The 22,685-nt window shown below is 45.0% G+C and overlaps 2 non-coding genes across 2 annotated transcripts; both read left to right on the top strand.

The window, feature by feature from the left end:
* Positions 1 to 5,591: 5,591 nt before the first annotated feature.
* LOC122939719 lies at positions 5,592 to 5,718 on the top strand. The gene has a single exon (XR_006390157.1). It is a non-coding gene; the product is annotated as a U4atac minor spliceosomal RNA (small nuclear RNA).
* A 10,144-nt stretch (positions 5,719 to 15,862) lies between these two features.
* LOC122939716 lies at positions 15,863 to 15,989 on the top strand. Its single transcript, XR_006390154.1, has one exon. It is a non-coding gene; the product is annotated as a U4atac minor spliceosomal RNA (small nuclear RNA).
* Positions 15,990 to 22,685: the final 6,696 nt, after the last annotated feature.

Here is a 22,685-nt window from a genome sequence, read left to right as displayed (position 1 = left end):
CAGCCTGGAGACTGACCGGTCCCTTCTAGAAGCTAGAGGACTTTCGGTGGAGGTCCTGAGAACAATCTCTCACTCCAGGGCGGATTCTACGAACCAGAAATACTCCCGCATATTCAAGATATTTATGCAGTGGTGCACGGATAGAGAGGTAGTTGCCTCAGATCCTCCTCTCTCTTATATCCTTCAGTTCCTGCAGGATGGCCTAGACAGGGGTCTAAACCCATCTACACTTAGAACTCATGTTGCCGCCCTGTCGGCATGCCTTGGTAAACCAATTTCTCAGGACCCCCTAATCAAGAGGTTCCTTGAAGGTGCTCAGAGCCTTAGGCCCAGCATCCAGAGACCAATCCCTGAGTGGGAGCTACCAGTGGTCTTAAGGGGGTTGTGCTCTCCCCCCTTCGAGCCTTTGGAACAGGTAGACTTAAAGTACCTATCCCTCAAAGTTACTTTTCATTTGGCCATAACCTCAGCCAAGAGGGTTGGGGCGCACCAGGCCCTGGGGGCAGCGGAACCATATTTAAAATTTCTGCAGGACAAGGTCCTGTTAAGTTTTCTGCCTGCCTTTCTACCAAAGGTTCCTTTGTTTGTAAATACCAATCAGACGATAAAACTACCTGTGTTTTCTCCTACCTCTAACACTCCTGAGGAGGAGAGACTACTTACCTTGGACATCCCAAGGGTCCTCAGAATATATTTAAACAGAACTGAAGAATTCAGGAGATCGGAAAATCTGCTGATTGCTTATGCAGGGAACAACAGAGGACTCAAGGTTTCCAAGCCTACCTTGAGTAGATGGATTAAGGAGGCTATTAAGCTGGCTTTTATGTCCCAGGACTTACCACCGCCATCTTTCTTATCTGCCCATTCTACAAGGGCAGTTTGTACGTCATAATGCAGAAAGGAAATTAATCCCTTTAGAGCAGATCTGTGCTGCCGCCTGGTGGAGTACGCAAAATACCTTTATTTTCCATTATCGCCTAGACAGTAGGCGTGCAGAGGGAACAGCCTTTGGACAGTCTGTGCTAAATGCTGCTCTACCATAAGTCAGATTCCTAACTCCTGTGGGATAGTTCAACTAGTCAGTAGGAAGTCCTTTAGCCCTCCCAAAATTTGTGTGAGGTTCTTGCTACTTCCCCACTTGTGCTGCTGGTTAGGACGAAAGGGAGGCGTCAATTTTGACGTAAATTTGTTTTCCCTTAGTCCCAACAGCAGCACACCAATATCCCTCCCTCTATTCTGTTATGATTACTTGTTAAAAAAGCAACTGGTCCTGTTGGGGACGGACTATATGGGGGGGGGGGGGGGGGATTAATTAACAAATTAATTATTGATGATGCAGAATTTTATTCAACAAAAATTCTGCCTGTCCTGACCAGCTTCACAGGGGCAAATACCCCACTTGTGCTGCTGTTAGGACTAAGGGAAAACAAATTTACGTCAAAATTTACGCTTTCTGCTCAGCCCAATTTGAACCACTTTTTAGATAGATTATTGTCCCAGACATTAGTAAATCTGCCCTAGTGTGTTGGTTCACTAGCATTTTTTCCTTGTGTATATTCTCCTATAGAGAAGTTGATGTGTAAATGCGTGAACGTCAGCATTCTGTGTTTTTAAAAATAAGCCAAAAAACTCCACTTGTTTCTGTCCAAAATAACGGAACCGTGACGGAATGCTGGTTCCTGTTTTATTTTATGAGGACAGATTAAAACGGAATGCCTTTTAAATGTTGCATTTGGCTTTCCATTATAGCAATTCCGTTGTTTTCCATTTTAATTGCATTTGAACTAAATACTATAAGGCCCTTTTCACACGAGCGAGTATTCCGCACGGGTGCGATGCGTGAGGTGAACGCATTGAACCCGCACTGAATCCTGACCCATTCATTTCTATGGGGCTGTTCACATGAGCGGTGATTTTCACGCATCACTTATGCGTTGCGTGAAAATCGCAGCATGCTCTATTTTGTGCGTTTTTCACGCAACGCAGGCCCCATAGAAGTGAATGGGGCTGCGTGAAAATCGCAAGCATCCGCAAGCAAGTGCGGATGCGGTGCGATTTTCACGCATGGGTTCTAGGTGACAGTCTATTCACTGTATTATTTTCCCTTATAACATGGTTATAAGGGAAAATAATAGCATTCTGACTACAGAATACATAGTATAATAGTGCTGGAAGGGTTAAAAAAATAAAAAAGTTAACTCACCTTATCCTCTTGTTCGCGTAGTTCGTTCCCGGTCTGTTCTTTATTAGCTGTGGGCTAAAGGACCTTTGATGATGTCAGATCACATGCTCCATCACCATGTTGATGGACCATGTGATTGGAGCATGTGATCTGACGTCACCACAGGTCATTCAGCCCACAGCTAGCAAAGAACAGACCGGGAACGAACTACGCGAACAAGAGGATAAGGTGAGTTAACTTTTTTATTTTTTTAACCCTTCCAGCACTATTATACTATGTATTCTGTAGTCAGAAAGCTATTATTTTCCTTTATAACCATGTTATAAGGGAAAATAATACAATCTTCAGAACATCAATCCCAAACCCGAACTTCTGTGAAGAAGTTCGGGTTTAGGTACCAAACATGCGCGATTTTTCTCACGCGAGTGCAAAACGCATGACAATGTTTTGCGCATTTTCCCGCAATGCACCCGCCTCTTATCCGGGCAAAATACATGACGCCCGTGTGAAAGAGGCCTAAGGCCCCTTTCACACGAGCGAGTTTTCCGTGTGGGTGCAATGCGTGATGTGAACGCATAGAACCGCACTGAATCCTGACTCATTCATTTCAATGGGTCTGTGTACATGAGCGTTTTTTTTTTATGGATCAGTTCTGCGTTGCGTGAAAATCGCAGCATGTTCTATATACTGTGTTTTTCACGCAGCCCTGGCCCCATAGAAGTGAATGGGGCTTCAGTGAAAAACACATTGCATCCGGCAGTAAGGCCCCATGCACACGGCCGTTGTTCACAGCCGTGTGCGGGCCGTGGAACCGCGGCCTGGATCCCTCCTGAGAGCAGGAGCGCACGGCGTCACTGGTTGCTATGACGCCGTGCGCCCCCTGCTGCCGGCACAGTACAGTAATACACTGGTACCAGTGTATTACTGTACTGTGCCGGCAGCAGGGGGCGCACGGCGTCATAGCAACCAGTGACGCCGTGCGCTCCTGCTCTCAGGAGGGATCCAGGCCGCGGTTCCACGGCCCGCACACGGCTGTGAACAACGGCCGTGTGCATGGGGCCTAAGTGCAGGTGCGATGCGTTTTTCACTGATGGTTGCTAAGAGATGTTTTTGGTAAACCTTCTGTTTTTTATCACACTCGTGAAAAACGCATCAAAACGCATTGCACCCGCGCGGAAAAAACTGAACGCAATCGCAGACAAAACTGACTGAACTTGCTTGCAAAATGGTGCGAGTTTCACTGAACGCACCCTGAACGCATCCGGACCTAATCCGTCACGCACGTGTGAAAGAGACATGTTCTGGTCAGTATTTTGTAGCAGAATTTTGCGGGTCCAAAACAGGAGTGAAACAAAGTAAAATAGAAAATATTTGTGCCTCTTCTGTATATTGAATCGACTACTTTTTTTGATTCTGAAGGAAAATACTGACCAATATATTGCCATGTGAAACCCATGAATGTGCGCTGGTGGCCGGTGCACTCTGCTCTCTGCCCTGCACCACACCCCACATTTACACGTGTATAGACTAGAGTTTTCACATGCACATGGTTGACAATAGAAGAGGCCCTTACATACAGGTAAATGAAATGAATAAGGCTTTGTTTACATCACTGTTTAGCCTTTCCGTTCTCCTGCCCCGTTTAGGTGCAGGAAAACGGTACGGATGGATTCGGCACATAACTGAGCCGAACGGAGCCCACGGGCCACATAAACTATAAACTCAACCTATAAAGCACTCGGCTGTTGCCCGACCGTTTCGTTCATTGGGGATCGCAATTTGCAGTCCCTAATGCACGGGTAACATCCGTGTGGTTTCCGCACGGTTTCCGAACCGCCGCAAAAAAAATAGAAGATGAACATTCAAATGAATGTGTCCGTATCCGTGACGCGATGCACAAACGACCGGGGCCGTATATTGCGGACAAATAGCGGCACATTTATCAAGTCTGTTATTGTTATTAGTATTGTTATTAGTCTGACCTCTGGAGTTTTTTTTTCAGTTAGACAGGTTCATATTCACTTAGACTGGTCTAATTTATTTGCGCATGAAAAAAGTTGCATCTGTGTGGAGAAAAGTCACATGTCACATGACTGAAAACACGAAGAAAAGTATGCCAGCCCTGAAGTGGAGTAGAAATTAGACTTTTCTTGTGACAAAATCAGGCACACCTACATAAATAGTATGAAAAAAAGTCGCAAAAGCTAGAAAACTTCTGAATTAGTGCAAAAAAATCTAAACAGGCAAAAAAGCCTCCAAAACAGGCGCAATTTCAGTAGTAAATGCGACAAAAAAAAAGACTCTCTAAGGGCTCATTCAGACAAATGTACCTGTGTTGGAGACCGCAAATAGCAGTCCGCCATACATGGGCACCAGCAAAGTGAACTTCGTGCGGTGGTGCGGACCCATCGGCTTGAATAGGTCCACTATCCGCAAGATACAGAAATAGATAGGACATGTCATATCTTTTGCTGTGCGGAGGCATGGACCCACGGAAGCGCTTCCAAGTGCTTCTATGGGCTTCTGATCCATGCCTCCACACTGCAAAAGACAGGACATGTCCTATCTTTTTCTGTATCTTGCGGATTGCGGGCCCATTCAAGTCGATGGGGACGGTGCAGGTCAAAAACACAGAACCACTCCCGATTTTGGCTAAAGTCACAAACATTGAGGTGTGAATTAGGCCTTAGAGTGCTAAATCTTTTTTCCCCCCTGTAATATGCTAATTATTTGCTGGAAAGCATCCTGGGTATGATCACCAACTTGAAGTCCTCTCACCTTCCGGACTGTTTAATGCATTTTTTGATTGATAACACCTTTATTACAATCAAATTGTCAAAACGTACATGCTTAGTACTGCGACGCAACACAGGCCACGAGGACTGTTTAATGCATAGCATAGGTTTTTAGTAGGTGTGTGTGCCCTCACTGACGTTAAAGGGTGTGTCTACAACCTGAAATGCCAATACAAGACTTCACCTAGTAAAATCATAGTGAAAAGCCACATCTTAGGTACGGCTACATGGGATCACCATTCATTTCTATGGGAACACTGCAATCCTGGCTGCAATAGTGACGTTGTGTAGCTGTACCCATAGAGAGTTAAATATTTACTTGTGATATGCAAATTACTTGCAGAGTAGCATCCTGGGTATTGTGACTAACGTGAAGTCCTCCCACCTTAACTGAAGTTCAAGGGATGTGTCTACACTCCAAAACAAGACCCCCCAGCAGCATCGGTGAGAGAAGCCTTATTGTTAGAGGGCACATACAGTGGTCTTTTCCTTGGAATATGCAAATTAGTTGCAGAAAAGCATTCTGGGTATGAGCTGCAACTTGAAGCCCTCTCACCTTAAGGGAAAAGAGACATGCTCATGGGGCCCTCCTGGTCACTGAGGGTCAGGGGCCAACCATCCTTTTCTTGGGGTTGAGCTACTGATCAATGAGTGTGTAATGAGGTCAGTACTGCTAACACCACAGACAACACATGAGCATCACTAGTGTGTAAGCACTGGACTGGTGCAATTTTTGGAAACCCTTATTCTCTGTTTAAAAATAGATTTATGTTTTTTGATAAACATTTGTACTAAAGAATGTTGCTAACATCAAGTGTAGTATTTGTCCTTATCAGTTTTGGTTGAGCTTGCTCCTGGATTGAACTCTGCCCATGGAGGAAGGCTGCGATAGGCTGAGCCATGGGATTTGAGGAGAACAGAGAACCACACAGTGGCCCACGAAGGGTGTACAGCATTAGGGCAGAAATGTCCTGTGTGAGGTGGCCCGGGCTGCTGCATCGAAGCCAATAGGTTGAGTTGTGTTGAAAGCCCAAGGTGCAAGTGCCCCAGGAGTGGTGACCCTGGGGTGCCTGAACTCACTGGGGGTGGGATCCCACTGAGAGTTTGCACAGCACTTTCTTTCTCACATTTTAGCGCACACACCTCTCTTTGCTCGGCTTCGGCCTTGACAAGATGAGGAATTTTTATAATTCCGGTAGAATGTCCGGCCCGTAATTGCACACATTCACTTTATTTTTTGTGTTCATTGTGTGCACCTTTACACGTTTGTAGTGTCCACTAGGATTTTCAGAGTTGTGGCGCCATTACGGGTACCCCCCCTGAGGTCTACGGGGGGGAGGGGTTGGTGACCATACTGGTTCCTCACCCCCCCCGCCAAATCCCAGTCCCTTGCAGGAGCCTCGGCCCTGGAGGGATAGGAAATGGTTTGTAGGGGGGCCTTCTCTTATGGAGAGGGCCTGCGATAGACCGCAACCTAGTGCACGTTTTTGTTGCACGGGGTGAGAAAGCACAGAAAAAAAAGAAAAGAATGTTTAATGAGGTCAGTACTGCTAACAGCACACAAGCATCATAGTGTGCAAGCACTGGACTGGTGCAATTTTAGGAAACTCTGTTCTTTTAGTTAAAAAGGAAGATCTGTGTTTTTTCTGGTTCATTTTATGCTCTGATTTAAAGCAAACAGCTAGGTGCTGTCTCCAGAACTCTGATAGAAATGAATGGAGCAGTTGCAGGCATGTCCGATCAGCCACTCTGTTCCTTTTGGGGGTGGGGGCTCCAATGGATAGGGACTGCTAGTCCTTATCATCACTGGGTGTCCCAGCAGTAGAACCCCACCAATCTAAATGTTACATAAATGGAATTCTCCTTTAAGAAATTGGAAGAAAACACCCATAGTCTTTACACACATGAATTTTATCAGATTGCATTTTTTTACAAACAGTGGCCAGACTTAAGCCTCATTGACATGTCCGTGTCCGCGCTTAAATCCTTAAACATGCCCATGATGGATCCGTGTAGGGTCCGCGTGTTCATTTTTTGCTGTCTGTGTCTCATCCGTGTTTCACTGACCCTGCACAGCTGAATTTTTTTTTTCAAAGCATCTCTTCCTAGTGATCCGTTAAATACAGATGAAACACGGATGGTATCCATGTTGCATCGTGGTTTTCACGGACCCATAGACTATAATGGGCATGATGGATCCGTGAACACAGACAAAACAGATGGTAAAAAAACTGATGTGTGAATACACACATACACACATTAAAATAAACGGGGCATGTGCCGTCCATGGAGAACACGTACAGCACACCTCCACGGAACACTGACGTGTGAATCAGGCTTTACTATTCCTATAGATGGTGTAAGCTTAGACAGACTGTCTAGACCTGCACCAGATTCATCACGCGGGTTCACACTCATACCAACTATTGGTTGCATTATTTGAGATAGATTTTAATGCTAGAATTTTGGCACAACTTAGGCAATGCCCTTTCGTCCTAACCAGCAGCACAAGTGGGGTATTTGCCCCTGTAAAGCTGGTCAGGACAGGCGGAATTTTTGTTGAATAAAATTCTGCATCATCAATAATTAATTAGTTAATTAATCCCCCCCCTTATATAGTCCGTCCCCAACAGGACCAGTTGTTTTTTTTCTGTCCTGTGGGTTCGGTCAGGCAGGACTCTCGACAGACCACCTCCCCGTCCCCACCCCCCACACTTCCGCACAAATCTCCCTGTTTGATTCCTCCAGTAGGAGGTCGTTTGTTTTGGTTCAAAATTTTTTGGAAGCAAGCAATTCCAGATCCTTGGGTGTTGCAGGTCATCACAGTCGGATACAGGATCGACTTTATTTCCCAACCTCAGGAGAGGTTCGTCCTTACAAGGCGTTTAACACCCAACAGGCAGCTGGTTCTGGAGGACTCTGTACTCCAGTACATAGAGGAGGTTCCCCCTCGCAAGCTCGGTCAGGGAGTATATTCACCCATTTTTCTCGTCCCAAAGCCATCAGGAAACTGGTGCATAATTATCGATCTGCGTTACCTAAATCGGTTTATCAGAAAGAAGCGTTTCCGGATGGAAACCATTCGCTCAGTCCTAAACATCCTGAACCCTGCAGACGAGATGGTAACGATAGATCTGAAGGATGCTTACCTTCATGTTCCTATCTATCCGGCCCACAGGAAATATCTCAGAGTTGCTGTTTTCATAAAAGAGGTAGTGAAGCACTACCAGTTTGCTGTGTTGCCTTTCGGCATCTCCTCTGTGCCGCACAACTTCACAAAGGTTGTGGCTCCTGTGGTCGCCCACTTAAGACTTCTAGGCTTAGAAGTTGTTCCTTATTTAGACGATTGGCTTTTAAAAGCCGTGTCCGCAGACGTCTTACAAGTCCAGCTTCAACAAGCTCTCCACACTCTGCAGAACCTGGGATGGCTCATAAATTGGGACAAGTCAGAGTTGGTCCCCTCTACCACAAGGCGGTTTCTGGGGTTTGTGATAGATTCACAACAAATGACCCTATATCTGTCTCCTCAGAGGAGAGACAGAGTAATAAAGGCTGCAGAGTTCCTCCTATCCCCCAGACGGGTGTCTATTCGGGTTCTCATGAGGATGTTAGGCCACATGTCAGCGTCTGCAGAGGCAGTGCCTTGGGCCTTGTGGCATCTTTGCCCACTACAAGAAGAGGTCTTAGTGGTTTGGAGTCGCAAACCCAGGGACCTAGATCGGACTCACTCCCTGTCTGTAAAAGTCAGTTCTTCCCTCAGGTGGTGGAAGAACCTTGTGGATGGAAAGCCTTTGTCCCAACCTCATTGGCTGATTTTGACCACGGACGCCTCCCTTCTAGGCTGGGGAGCCCATCTGGGACACAATACAGTTCAGAATACCTGGAATCCTCAGGAGAGACTCCTCTCGTCCAGTCTGAGGGAGTTGAGGGCGGTCAGGTTAGCCCTCAATCATTTCTCTCCTCTCATCCAAAATCAGGCTGTGAGAGTACAGACCGACAACACAACTGTGGTTGCTTATCTAAACAGACAGGGAGAAACGAGATCCCGGACCCTCCTGAGGGAGGTGGGATTAATTCTATCTTGGGCAGAGAGCAATCTATCTCATCTAGTGGCAGTCCACATCAGAGGGGATCTCAACATAGTAGCAGATCATCTAAGTCGGGGCCTTCCGGTACCTGGAGATTGGTCCCTGAACGACAACATCTTCTCCGGGATAGTCCAACGCTGGGGGACTCCTGAGATCGATTTGATGGCAACTCGTTTGAACGCCATAGTAGGCAGGTTCTGCTCCCTGTACAAAGAGGACAATCCGGTAGCGATAGATGCTCTGTCCATAACATGGAGGTTCAGGCTGGCTTATGTGTTCCCTCCAATTTCCATGATACCAAGGGTATTGATGAAGATCAAGCAAGACCAGACCTCAGTGATAGCCATCATTCCATTCTGGCCGAAGAGGTCTTGGTTCACCCAGCTCATGCAGATGAGCCAGGGCAATTATTGGAGACTTCCCCTAATACAGAACCTAGTGTACCAAGACACAGGTCCCTGTCTAGATCTGAGGAGGCTCAGTCTGACAGCCTGGAGACTGACCGGTCCCTTCTAGAAGCTAGAGGACTTTCGATGGAGGTCCTGAGAACAATCTCTCACTCCAGGGCGGATTCTACGAACCAGAAATACTCCCGCATATTCAAGATATTTATGCGGTGGTGCACGGATAGAGAGGTAGTTGCCTCACATGCTCCTCTCTCTGATATCCTTCAGTTCCTGCAGGATGGCCTAGACAGGGGTCTAAACCCATCTACACTGAGAGCTCATGTTGCCGCCCTGTCGGCATGCCTTGGTAAACCAATTTCTCAGGACCCCCTAATCAAGAGGTTCCTTGAAGGTGCTCAGAGGCTTAGGCCCAGCATCCAGAGACCAATCCCTGAGTGGGAGCTACCAGTGGTCTTAAGGGGGTTGTGCTCTCCCCCCTTCGAGCCTTTGGAACAGGTAGACTTAAAGTACCTATCCCTTAAAGTTACTTTTCTTTTGGCCATAACCTCAGCCAAGAGGGTAGGGGAGCTCCAGGCCCTGGGGGCAGCGGAACTATATTTAAAATTTCTGCAGGACAAGGTCCTGTTAAGATTTCTGCCTACCTTTCTACTAAAGGTTCCTTCGTTTGTAAATACCAATCAGACGATAACACTACCTGTGTTTTCTCCTACCTCTAACACTCCTGAGGAGGAGAGACTACTTACCTTGGACATCCCAAGGGTCCTCAGAATATATTTAAACAGAACTGAAGAATTCAGGAGATAAGAAAATCTGCTGATTGCTTATGCAGGGAACAACAGAGGACTCAAGGTTTCCAAGCCTACCTTGAGTAGATGGATTAAGGATGGCTTTGATGTCCCAGGACTTACCACCGCCATCTTTCTTGGGCAGGGCAGTTTGTACGTCATAATGCAGAAAGGAAATTAATCCCTTTAGAGCAGATCTGTACTGCCACCTCGTGGAGTACGCAAAATACCTTTATTTCCCATTATCGCCTAGACAGTAGGCGTGCAGAGGGAACAGCCTTTGGACGGTCTGTGCTAAATGTTGCTCTCCCATAAGTCAGATTCCTAACTCCTGTGGCATAGTTCAACTAGTCAGTAGGAAGTCCTTTAGCCCTCCCAAAATTTGTGTGAGGTTCTTGCTACTTCCCCACTTGTGTTGCTGGTTAGGACGAAAGGGAAGCGTCAATTTTGACGTAAATTTGTTTTCCCTTAGTCCTAACAGCAGCACACAAATATCCCTCCCTCTATGCTGTTATGATTACTTGTTAAAAAAGCAACTGGTCCTGTTGGGGGTGGAATTAATTAACTAATTAATTATTGATGATGCAGAATTTTATTCAACAAAAATTCCGCCTGTCCTGATCAGCTTTACAGGGGCAAATACCCCACTTGTGCTGCTGTTAGGACTAAGGGAAAACAAATTTACGTCAAAATTGACGCTTTCTGCTCAGCCCAATTTGCACCATTTTTTAGATAGATTATTGTCCCAGACATTAGTAAATCTGCCCTAGTGTGTTGGTTCACTAGCATTTTTTCCTTGTGTATATTCTCCTATAGAGAAGTTGATGTTTAAATGCGTGAACGTCAGCATTCTGTGTTTTTGAAAATAAGCCAAAAAACTCCACTTGTTTCTGTCCAAAATAACGGAACCGTGACGGAATGCTGGTTTCTGTTTTCTTTTATGAGGACAGATTAAAACGGAATGCTTTTTAAATGTTGCATTTGGCTTTCCATTATAGCAATTCCGTTGTTTTCCATTTTAATTGCATTTGAACTAAATACTATAAGGCCCCTTTCACACGAGCGAGTTTTGTGCGTGATGTGAACACATAGCACCCGCACTGAATCCTGACCCATTCATTTTAATGGATCTGTGTACATGAGCGGTTTTTTTTATGCATCAGTTCTGCGTTGCGTGAAAATCGCAGCATGTTCTATATACTGCGTTTTTCACACAGCCCTGGCCCCATAGAAGTGAATGGGGCTTCAGTGAAAAACGCATTGCAATAGGAAGCAAGTGCGGGGGCGATGCGTTTTTCACTGATGGTTGCTAAGAGATGTTGTTGGTAAACCTTCTGTTTTTATCACGCTCGTGAAAAACGCATCAAAACGCATTGCACCCGCGCGGAAAAAACTGAACGCAATCGCAGACAAAACTGACTGAACTTGCTTGCAAAATGGTGCGAGTTTCACTGAACGCATCCGGACCTAATCCGTCATGCACGTGTGAAATAGGCCTAACAGAAAGGGAAACAGTGATGTGACTCCCCCTTAAGGCCCCTTTCACACGGGCGAATTTTCCGCGCGGGTGCGATGCGTGTGGTGAACGTATTTCCCCCGCACTAAATCCTGACCCATTCATTTCTATGGGGCTGTGCACATGAGCGGTGATTTTCACGCATCACTTGTGCGTTGAGTGAAAATCGCAGCATGCTCTATATTGTCCGATTTTCACGCGACGCAGGCCCCATAGAAGTGAATGGGAAGCGTGAAAATCGCATAGCATCCGCAAGCAAGTACGGATGCGGTGCGATTTTCACGCACGGTTGCTAGGAGACGATTGGGATGGAGACCCGATCATTATTATTTTCCCTTATAACATGGTTATAAGGGAAAATAATAGCATTCTGAATACAGAATGCATAGTAAACCAGCGCTAGAGGGGTTAAAAAAAAATAATAATTTTTAACTCACCTTAGTCCACTTGATTGCGAAGCCCGGCATCTCCTTGTGTCTCCTCTGCTGAACAGGAGCTGGGGTGAGCATTAAATAGAGGTTAAGGACCTTTGATGACGGCACATGATCTTTTACCATGGTGAATCACCATGGTAAAAGATCATGTGACGTACCATGTGATGACCGGAGTGACGTCATCGAAGGTCCTTAACCTGTATTTAATGGAGCAGCTCAGCCCAGGTCCTGTTCAGCACAGAGGAGACACAAGGAGATGCCGGCTTCGCGATCAAGTGGACTAAGGTGAGTTAATTTTTATTTTATTTTTTTAACCCCTCTAGCGCTGTTTTACTATGCATTCTGTATTCAGAATGCTATTATTTTCCCTTATAACCATGTTATAAGGGAAAATAATACAATCTTCAGAACATCAATCCCAAGCCCGAACTTCTGTGAAGAAGTTCGGGTTTGGGTACCAAACATGCGTGATTTTTCTCACGCGAGTGCAACGCATGACAATGTTTTGCACTCGCGCGGAAAAATCATGCATTTTCCCGCAACGCACCCGCCTCTTATCCGGGCAAAAAAACTGACACCTGTGTGAAAGAGGCCTAACAGAAACACCAGTACTGAAAATAAAAATGCTTGTGTGTCACTGTCAAGTATTCCATATTTCCCATAAACCTTCCGCTAACATCTGGAGCTGAGTGTTTTACCTACAAAAAATTATTCACCAAGAAACAAAAGTAGGATTTTTTTTCTCTAAATACACTAATGCGCAGAAAAACGCAAGAAGAAAACTTATGTGTAAAAGCACATTAAAAGGGCTCATTCACACTTGCATGTTCAGTATTTTGTAGCAGAATTTTGCGGGTCCAAAACAGGAGTGAAACAAAGTAAAATAGAAAATATTTGTGCCTCCTCTGTATATTGCATCGACTCCTTATTTTGATTCTGAAGGAAAATACTGACCAATATATTGCCATGTGAAACCCATGAATGTGCGCTGGTGGCCGGTGCACTCTGCTCTCTGCCCTGCACCACACCCCACATTTACACGTGTATAGACTAGAGTTTTCACATGCACATGGTTGCCAATAGAAGAGGCCCTTACATACAGGTAAATGAAATGAATAAGGCTTTGTTCATATCACTGTTTAGCCTTTCCGTTCTCCTGCCCCGTTTAGGTGCAGGAAAACGGAAAAGATGGATTCGGCACATAACAGAGCCGAACGGAGCCCACGGGCCCCATAAACTATAAACTCAACCTATAAAGCACTCGGCTGTTGCCCGACCATTTCGTTCATTGCGGATCGCAATTTGTAGTCCCTAACGCACGGGTCGCAAAAGTTAGAAAACTTCTGAATTAGTGCAAAAAATCTAAATAGGTAAAAAAGCCTCCAAAACAGGCGCAATTTCAGTAGTAAATGCGACAAAAAAAAAAGACTGTCTAAGGGCTCATTCAGACGAATGTACCTGTGTTGGAGACCGCAAATAGCAGTCCGCCATACATGGGCACCAGCAAAGTGAACTTCGTGCTGCGGTGCGGACCCATCTGCTTGAATAGGTCCACTATCCGCAAGATACAGAAAAAGATAGAACATGTCATATCTTTTGCTGTGCGGAGGCATGGACCCACGGAAGCGCTTCCAAGTGCTTCTATGGGCTTCTGATCCATGCCTCCACACTGCAAAAGACAGGACATGTCCTATCTTTTTCTGTATCTTGCGGATTGCGGGCCCATTCAAGTCGATGGGTCCGTACCGCAGGACAGAGTTCACATGGCCACAACACAGACATGGTGGCCAACTGGCCATACATTCGCCTGAATGTATTGTCAGTGATTTCCATCAGTGATTGTGAGCCAGAAACAGGTGCAGGTCAAAAACACAGAACCACTCCCTATTTTGGCACAAATGAAAATCACTGATCAAAACATTGAGGCGTGAATTAGGCCTTAGGCCTCTTTCACACGGGCGTCAGTTTTTTTGCCCGGATAAGAGCCGGGTGCGTTGCGGGAAAATGCGCGATTTTCCCGCGCGAGTGCAAAACATTGTCATGCGTTGCACTCGCGTGAGAAAAATCGCGCATGTTTGGTACCCAAACCCGAACTTCTTCATAGAAGTTCGGGCTTGGGATTGATGTTCTGAAGATTGTATTATTTTCCCTTATAACATGGTTATAAGGGAAAATAATAGCATTCTGAATACATAATGCATAGTAAACCAGCGCTAGAGGGGTTAAAAAAAATAAAAAATAATTTAACTCACCTTAGTCCACTTGATCACGAAGTCGGCATCTCCTTGTGTCTCCTCTGTGCTGAACAGGACCTGGGTTGAGCTGCTCCATTAAATACAGGTTAAGGACCTTCGATGACGTCACTCCGGTCATCACATGGTACATCACATGATCTTTTACCATGGTAAAAGACCATGTGATGACCGGAGTGACGTCATCGAAGGTCCTTAACAAGGAGATGCCGGGCTTCGCAATCAAGTGGACTAAGGTGAGTTAAATCATTTTTTATTTTTTTTTAACCCCTCTAGTGCTGGTTTACTATGCATTCTGTATTCAGAATGCTATTATTTTCCCTTATAACCATGTTATAAGGGAAAATAATAATGATTGGGTCTCCATCCCGATCGTCTCCTAGCAACCGTGCGTGCAAATCGCACGGCATCTGTACTTGCTTGCGGATGCCATCCGATTTTCACACACCCCATTCACTTCTATGGGGCCTGTGTCACGTCAAAATCGGACAATATAGAGCATGCTGCGATTTCAACTGAACGCACAAGTGATGCGTTAAAAACAACGCTCATGTGCACAGCCCCATAGAAATGAATGGGTCAGGATTTAGTGCGGGTGCCATACGTTCGCCGCACGGATCGCACCCGTATGGAAAACTCGCCCGTGTGAAAGGGGCCTTAGAGTGCTAAATCTTTTTTCCACCCTGTAATATGCTAATTATTTACAGGAAAGCATCCTGGGTATGATCACCAACTTGAAGTCCTCTCACCTTCAGGACTGTTTAATGCATTTTTTTTATTGAAAACGCCTTTATTACAATCAAAATGTCAAAACGTACATGCTTAGTACTGCGACGCAGCGCAGGCCACGAGGACTGTTTAACACATAGCATAGGTTTTTAGTAGGCGTGTGTGTGTGTGCCCTCACTGACATTAAAGGGTGTGTCTACAACCTGAAATGCCAATACAAGACTTCACCTAGTAAAATCATAGTGAAAAGCCACATCTTAGGTACGGCTACATGGTGACACCATTCAATTTCTATGGGAACACTGCGATCCTGACTGCAACAGCTGTCACACAGCCAGTGACATTGTGTAGCTGTACCCATAGAGAGTTAAATATTTACTTGTGATATGCAAATTACTTGCAGAACAGCATCCTGGGTATTGTGCCTAATGGGAAGTTCTCCCACCTTAACTGAAGTTAAAGGGCTGTGTCTACACTCCAAAACAAGACCCCCCAGCAGCATCAGTGAGAAAAGCCTTATTGTTAGAGGGCACATACAGTGGGCTTGTCCTTGGAATATGCAAATTAGTTACAGAAAAGCATTCTGGGTATGAGCTGCAACCTGAAGCCCTCTCACCTTAAGTGAAAAGAGACATGCTCATGGGGCCCTCCTGGTCACTCAGGGTCAGGGACCAACCATCCTTTTCTTGGGGTTGAGCTACTGATCAATGAATGTGTAATGAGGTCAGTACTGCTAACACCACAGACAACACATGAGCATCACTAGTGTGCAAGCACTGGACTGGTGCAATTTTTGGAAACCCTTATTCTCTGTTTAAAAATAGATTTATGTCTTTTGATAAACATTTCTATTAATGAATGTAGGTCCAGGTCAGCTTATCACTAGTGGTTGTTGGCTTCGGCTTCTGCAACAGAGAGTAGCATGCCGGATGTTAACCTTGTGCCAGCTGGCCTAATTGCCTAGAAAGGGATCCGGCTGCTCCCCGGTGAATGTGCTTGGAATCGGCTAAATAAAAACTGTTGCGTGCAGTGTTTTATTATGTCCTGAATAAAAGGGGTGGGGCTTCGCACGTTCCACTGGATATACTAAAATTTACCCCAGAAACTGGCATAAGGTAGCGCTGAAGTCTACCACAACCCCTGCCTGCCATAGATTTCAGTTTCTGGCGCACTAATTTATTAAGAGGTATCTGCATCCTTATAAAAGTGGCCCTAAAAATGCCAGACTAAGGCTACATGCACACGACCGTATTTGTTTTGCGGTCCGCAAAAAAAAATTTGATGACGTTTCTTATGACATCCGTTTTTTTTGCAGATCCGTTTTTTTTTACGGATTCATTGTAATAATGTCTATCCTTGTCCGCAAACTAGAAAAAAACATGACATGCACAGTTTTTTTGCAGGGGCAACGGAACGGACATATTGATGCGGCAGCACACGGTGTGCTGTCCACGTTTTTTGCAGACCCATTGAGATGAATGGGCCCGCATCCTATCCGCAAAAAAAAAACTGACCAGACCAAACGCTGCAAGCAACGTTTTGGTGTCTATCTCCAAAGCGGAACGGAGGCAAACTGATGCATTCTGAGCAGATCCTTATCCATTCAGAATGCATTGGGGCAAAACTGATCCGTTTTGGAACTGAAACCAAAATGCCAGTGTGAAAGGAGCCTAAATGACAAAAGGCTGTTTTAATTTTTGTCACATATTTAGTTAAAAATGAAATTGCAAATTAAAGTATAAAATTTTTTAAAATTTTGGCACAAAATGAGCACACATTTTTTTTTTTTTTTTTTTTTTTTTTTTTTCATTTTATTATTGGAAGCCTTCACCTCCCATAATGCTGAAGCTCCTGGAATGCAATGGTAAATCTGCAGCCAAGCCCCAACTGATACCAGTGTTCTTGTCACAATAAGCAGGGTCTCAAAGACCGACTCATTTATCAATGATTCCTGATTAGAGATGAGCAAATGAATTCATATGACTCGAATTTGTTCAACAATCAGCTTTGGGCTGGCCCTGCTGCCCAAGAGACTCTCTCCCCCCCAGTTCACCCCAGAAAGTATAATGACCCCCAGTGGCCCTTCATACAGTATAATACTCCCCCAATGCCCCCCCCCACACAGTATAATGAGCTCCAGTGGCCCCTCACACAGTATAATGACCCCCAGTCGTCCCCCACACAGTATAATGACCCCCAGTCGTCCCCCACACAGTATAATGACCCACCAGTGACTCTCCATTCAGAATAATGACCTCCAGTGGCCTCCCATTCAGAAAAATGACCCCCAGTGGCCCCTACACAGTATAATGGCCTCCTGTGGCCCCCTCACTTGGGTCATACTGTATGGAGGGGGCTCTGGTGGTCATTATACTGAATGGAGAGTCATTGGGGATCATTATACTAAATAGGGTGCACTGGAGGTCATTATACTGTGTGTGGGGGGGGGGGGGCACTAGGAGTCATAGCGCTCATGGCCAGCACCCGCATGAGAGCTGGCACCCAGAGTGGACTGACCCCCCCCCCCCCCCCTTCCCTCCTTGGCATGCCAATACACAGTGGGTCCCCCTCCAGGAGCAGCAGGCCGTGGCACTTGATCAGGTATGCTGGGTGCTGATGCCAGACCTGCATGTAACTGCTAGGAGCCCTTAGGGCAAGGATTACCTGCACTGAGCTGCTTTCACTGCCTACCAACATAGTTGAACTTCCTGCAGTTGTCACCAGGGGGAGCTCACTGCATAGCGCCTACTGAGTTCTATTGTTGCTGTATAAATTCATATGTACTGAGCTCCCCCTAGTGGGAGCTGGTGTAGATTTCCACTTAAATTCTTGCCAGTTTCCTGGTGTAGTTTATATCAAATGTGATAATCTGGCTACGCCAGCTCTGCACTGCCCTCTCCGAACACCACTCTGACCACTTTTTGGAAAATTGGCGACCAGGGCTCTAAACCCCCTAAAAGTAGCAAAAATTAGTGCAGGTAAGACATGAACTTTGCACATTTGGTTCTCTGGTATGCATGGGATAATAGAAACATAGAATGTGTCGGCAGATAAGAACCATTTGGCCCATCTAGTCTGCCCAATATATCTGAATACTATGGATAGCCCCTGGCCCTATGTTATATGAAGGATAGCCTTATGCCTATCCCATGCATGCTTAAACTCCTTCACTGTATTTGCAGCTACCACTTCTGCAGGAAGGCTATTCCATGCATCCACTACTCTCTCAGTAAAGTAATATGTTAAGGAAGCTCACAGAAAACAGAGGTCCCATTATCAGGTGTTAATTTGGGAGAGTGGGGTCCATTCTAAATTTTGCCAGGGCTTGTGGATGAATTTGGTGCACACGCATTAGTAGAACTCCTCTACTGTGTATTTCCCTCTGTAATGTGTCTATGTATAAAATGCAAAAATACAGGGTAATAAATGCAGATCAGTGAAAGCAGGAAGAACGGATATTAAGAAGGAGCAAGCTGGTGATCTACTAATATTACTGTTAGTATAATGTGCAGGATATAAGACATTTCAGCATATCCTGGGTATGACTTGTGTATGGAAGCATCTGAGATTTAACCCTTTAAGGACCCATGACTTAGCTGTACGTCATAGGTCCAATCCCTAAACATGGTGACCGCTCGTACGTGCAGCGGGCGCCTTAGCCACAGGGTTTCTGCTATTTTAAATAGCAGAGAGCCGCGGCACATGTATGTGATCAGCGCAGACTGGAACCGGCATCTGCGCAGACCGGAACCGGAAGTCGCACACTTCAGAGTCAATTAGATGTATATATCCATACAGGCCACCAGGTGGCAGCCTTGTGTTGATATAATGCAAATGAAGACTTCAATGATGGCTGTTTAGCCATCACTGAATACTATGGGCAATCAAATGATTGCCAGTTATTGTCACCCAAGATGACTTTAAAAAAGTAAAAAAAAAAGTAAAAAAAAAGTTTTTACTAATATAAAAAAATATAAATAAAAGTTCAAATCATCCCCCTTTCCTTAAAATAAAAATAAAAATCATGGGCATCGCCACGTGTGAAAATACCCATACTATTAAATATAACAATATTAACGGCATACGGCAAATGGCGTAGCGGGGAAAAAAAATAAAAACAGGCAATTTGCCATTTTTTGTCACTTCAACTACCCAATAATTTTTTTATGAAAAGTGATCAAAAAGTCACACACACACATACACATAGCTACAAAAAAGTTATAGGGTTCAGAATATGGTTATCTTCCTTGAAGATTATATACTTTTTTTTTTCAGTATTAAAACGCAAGTAACATTAAACAAGTGTGGATCGTTGGAACCGTACTGACCTGGAGAATCAAAATAACAGGTCAATTTTACCGTATAGTGTACAGTATACATTTTTTTTTATAAAAACCTTTATCAGAATTGTGTTTTTTCCCAATTCTACCCCATTTGGATTTTTTTTCCTGCTTCCTACTACATGGCATGCAACCGTAAATGGTGCCATTAGAAAGTAAAACTTGTCCCGCAAAAAAATAAGCCCTCATAAGGCTATGCGAATGAAAAAATAAAAAAGTTAGAACTATGGGAAGGCGGGGAGTGAAAAATGAAAACGCAAAAATGGAAAATCCCAGGGTCCTTAAGGGGTTAATGATATGCATTTTTTAATATTTATCTGTTCTCTTTATTGTTTTCTTTGAACATTTTCTGTAGTTAAAGCCATTACACAGGCTCTAAACTACTTTTAATGAGGCCATTATATCATCATTTTATTGTAATTAAAATGGAATAGGATGCGAGAGAGGAAACAAGCTAAGCTTTCATTAATTCACACCATGAGCGCTATTTCAGATCTGCTGGCGCTGTATCCTCCTATCAAGTAACGCGGGTTCCCTGCTGGTAGAATGCCAGAGATGTACGGCAGGACTCTGTACAATGAATGCTAGAGCTTACCTGGGTCTCCTTCATGGAAAGTGCGCAACAGAACTTTCCCCTTACAATAATACTGTAAAAGAGAATTACACGCACGGACTATAAACCAATTTAAATTTAATTAGCCCTAATATAGGCCCTTGTGGAAATTATGGCCAATGAAAGTAGCAGCGACAAGAACAGGCCAACCAGGTCATTTCCTTGTCTTACTGTATAGTGCATTATGCACCATGTTTAAAGGGGGCCTGTCACTTTTTCAGACTTGTAGTACATATTTGAATTACTTGTATCCCCCACTAATAATAATTCTACAGCATATTTCCTTAGGAGCCCCATTCCACTGTTATTCCTAATGGCAGTGTAACCATTCCCCTTGTCAATGTCCCTACAGCCTGGTACTATCAGCACTGACTGAGTGAGCAGGGACCCACGCCCAACTATTGACAACCGGCTGTCAATGTATTTATAACGTTGTACCCCACTTTCTCCACTTTTAATTATCAGGGCTAGGTAATAGGGATGATGCCATATTCACTGCCTGGGCTTGCCAATTAAGGTACAGAGGGTGCGGCAGTTGCAGAGAGAGCAGAGCCTCTAGGAGTAACAGCAACGCCCCCGTTGCTCCTAGAGGCTCATTTGCATATATTAAAACATCATTTTTCTCAGCAATGTCGGCACATATGAAGACGGGACCAACACAGATGTCTTCAGCTGCCAAGTGCACATGTAACAGGTCAGCCAGTGTCATAGGTACAAATCTGCTGACAGGTTCTCTGGGATTATAGTATTGATAGTGACATGCCCTTTCTTTGTCCTCAGGCTCAGACTGGTCCACAGGTGAACAGGTGAATCCCCTGGTGGGCCCCAGCCTCCACCCTGCACAAGTAGACCGTACTTCATACAGAAAGGCAACATACAGCATCTCAACCCACCTATGGATCAATATAAGAACTGAAGAGATTATTTAAAGGGGTTGGGCCATCTCGCACATTGGCTATGCTGTTTACAGCAGTCCCATAAAAATGAATGGAGGGCGGCTGCAGATGTGCGATCTTCTCTCTCTCATGTTGCAGGCTCCATTCTAGAGATAGTTGGGGGTCCCACCTATCCTAGCAGTGTGCCACAAATGTACGAGATGGGACAACCCCTTTAACAAACTACCCAGTTTGCAATGATAGATGCATACGCTCATGGGCCCTGGTGCAAGAGTTCAGTTTGGGCCCCCCTTCCCTCAGGGCTTTGTGGCCAGGGGCAGGGAGGCACATAGCCTTCGTGCTGCCTGAGGAAAAAATTAAACAGGACCCCTTCCCAATGCCAAATTCTTGACCTAACTCCTTCCCTCCAGCCAAAGGTCTAACTTGACCTGCATGCACTTTCTGTAATACCAGTGTCTTCCTATGTGGCACAAGGGCCCCCTCAGGCTCCTGGGCCCGGTAGCAACTGCTACCTCTGCACCCCCTATAGCTACGCCCATGGAGAAGGGTATGATCAGGGGATGCGATACGCTAATCTAAAAAGACGTGTTTTTAGGGAGTGTCTAAACTGCAGATGTTATGGATTAACCTAATTGCTTGGGGTAAGGCATTCCAGAGAATTGGTGCAGCTCAGGAGAAGTCTTGGGGATGGAAGTGAGAGGTTCGGATTATGGTGGATGTTAGTCATAAGTCATTAGCTGAACAGAGGGCAAGGGTAGAATGGTAGACAGAAATCTTGTACTGTATGGGCAACCAGTGCAATGACTGGCACAGGGTGGTGGAGGCATCAGAGTAGCGGTTAGACAGACAGATAAGCCTGGCTGCTGCATTAAGGATAGATTGGAGATGGGGTAATCTGGTGAGGGGCGGCAATTAGTAATGTGTCACAGTAATAGAGACGAGAATGGATCAAGGCAACAATGATAGTTTCTGTTGTTTCCACAGTAAGAAAGGGTCGGATTCTAGAGATGTTTTTGAGGTGGCAGCATGAACGGGCAAGGGATTGAAAATAGGGGGTAAAGGAAAGATTAGTGTGCTGCCTAGGTGTTATGATAGTACCACACACTGAGAGGGCGATACCAGCCAGGTTTAGGTACAGTAGGTTAGTGAAAGGAGAAATTTAAGTGTGGCTTATTGTTGTCCTAGAAGTCAGAAGGTCCTAGAAGTCAGACCACCACAAATTTAAGATTGAGGCCCATCCTGGAACGTCTTCATCATGAAATGCTCTCTCCGGGTTCTAGAGATGTGGGAACAATAAGCTGCGCTTACAGTAAATCACAATGCAACCGCAACGCCTACTGGAAATAAGGTTGCCATGTTTGCAAGGTTACATGTGACAAGGTTTTTATTGAGTTGGTGTTGTGTTTGCAATTTTTCCATGATTTACCTGGTCAAATATTGCTGAACTAAATCTTTAGTACAATCTCTAATTTAAAGTATTACTCCCATTAAAAATGATATCATTTTGTACAGTGGTAATGTAGATAGGGTAAAAAGCCGTTCAGTAATTTTTTTTTCACCAGGTGCTTCATTCTTTAATTGCGCAATCTGTTCTGCTCCTCCATTGTGACACGTGACCCCCACTAACAATTTCCTTTTCACACAGAAA

This window comes from Bufo gargarizans, chromosome 5 (genome assembly GCF_014858855.1).
Source record: "Bufo gargarizans isolate SCDJY-AF-19 chromosome 5, ASM1485885v1, whole genome shotgun sequence".
NCBI classification, from domain to species: Eukaryota; Metazoa; Chordata; class Amphibia; order Anura; family Bufonidae; genus Bufo; species Bufo gargarizans.
Note: the sequence above shows the minus strand (reverse complement) of the source record. Positions and strands in the feature narration are given on the sequence as shown.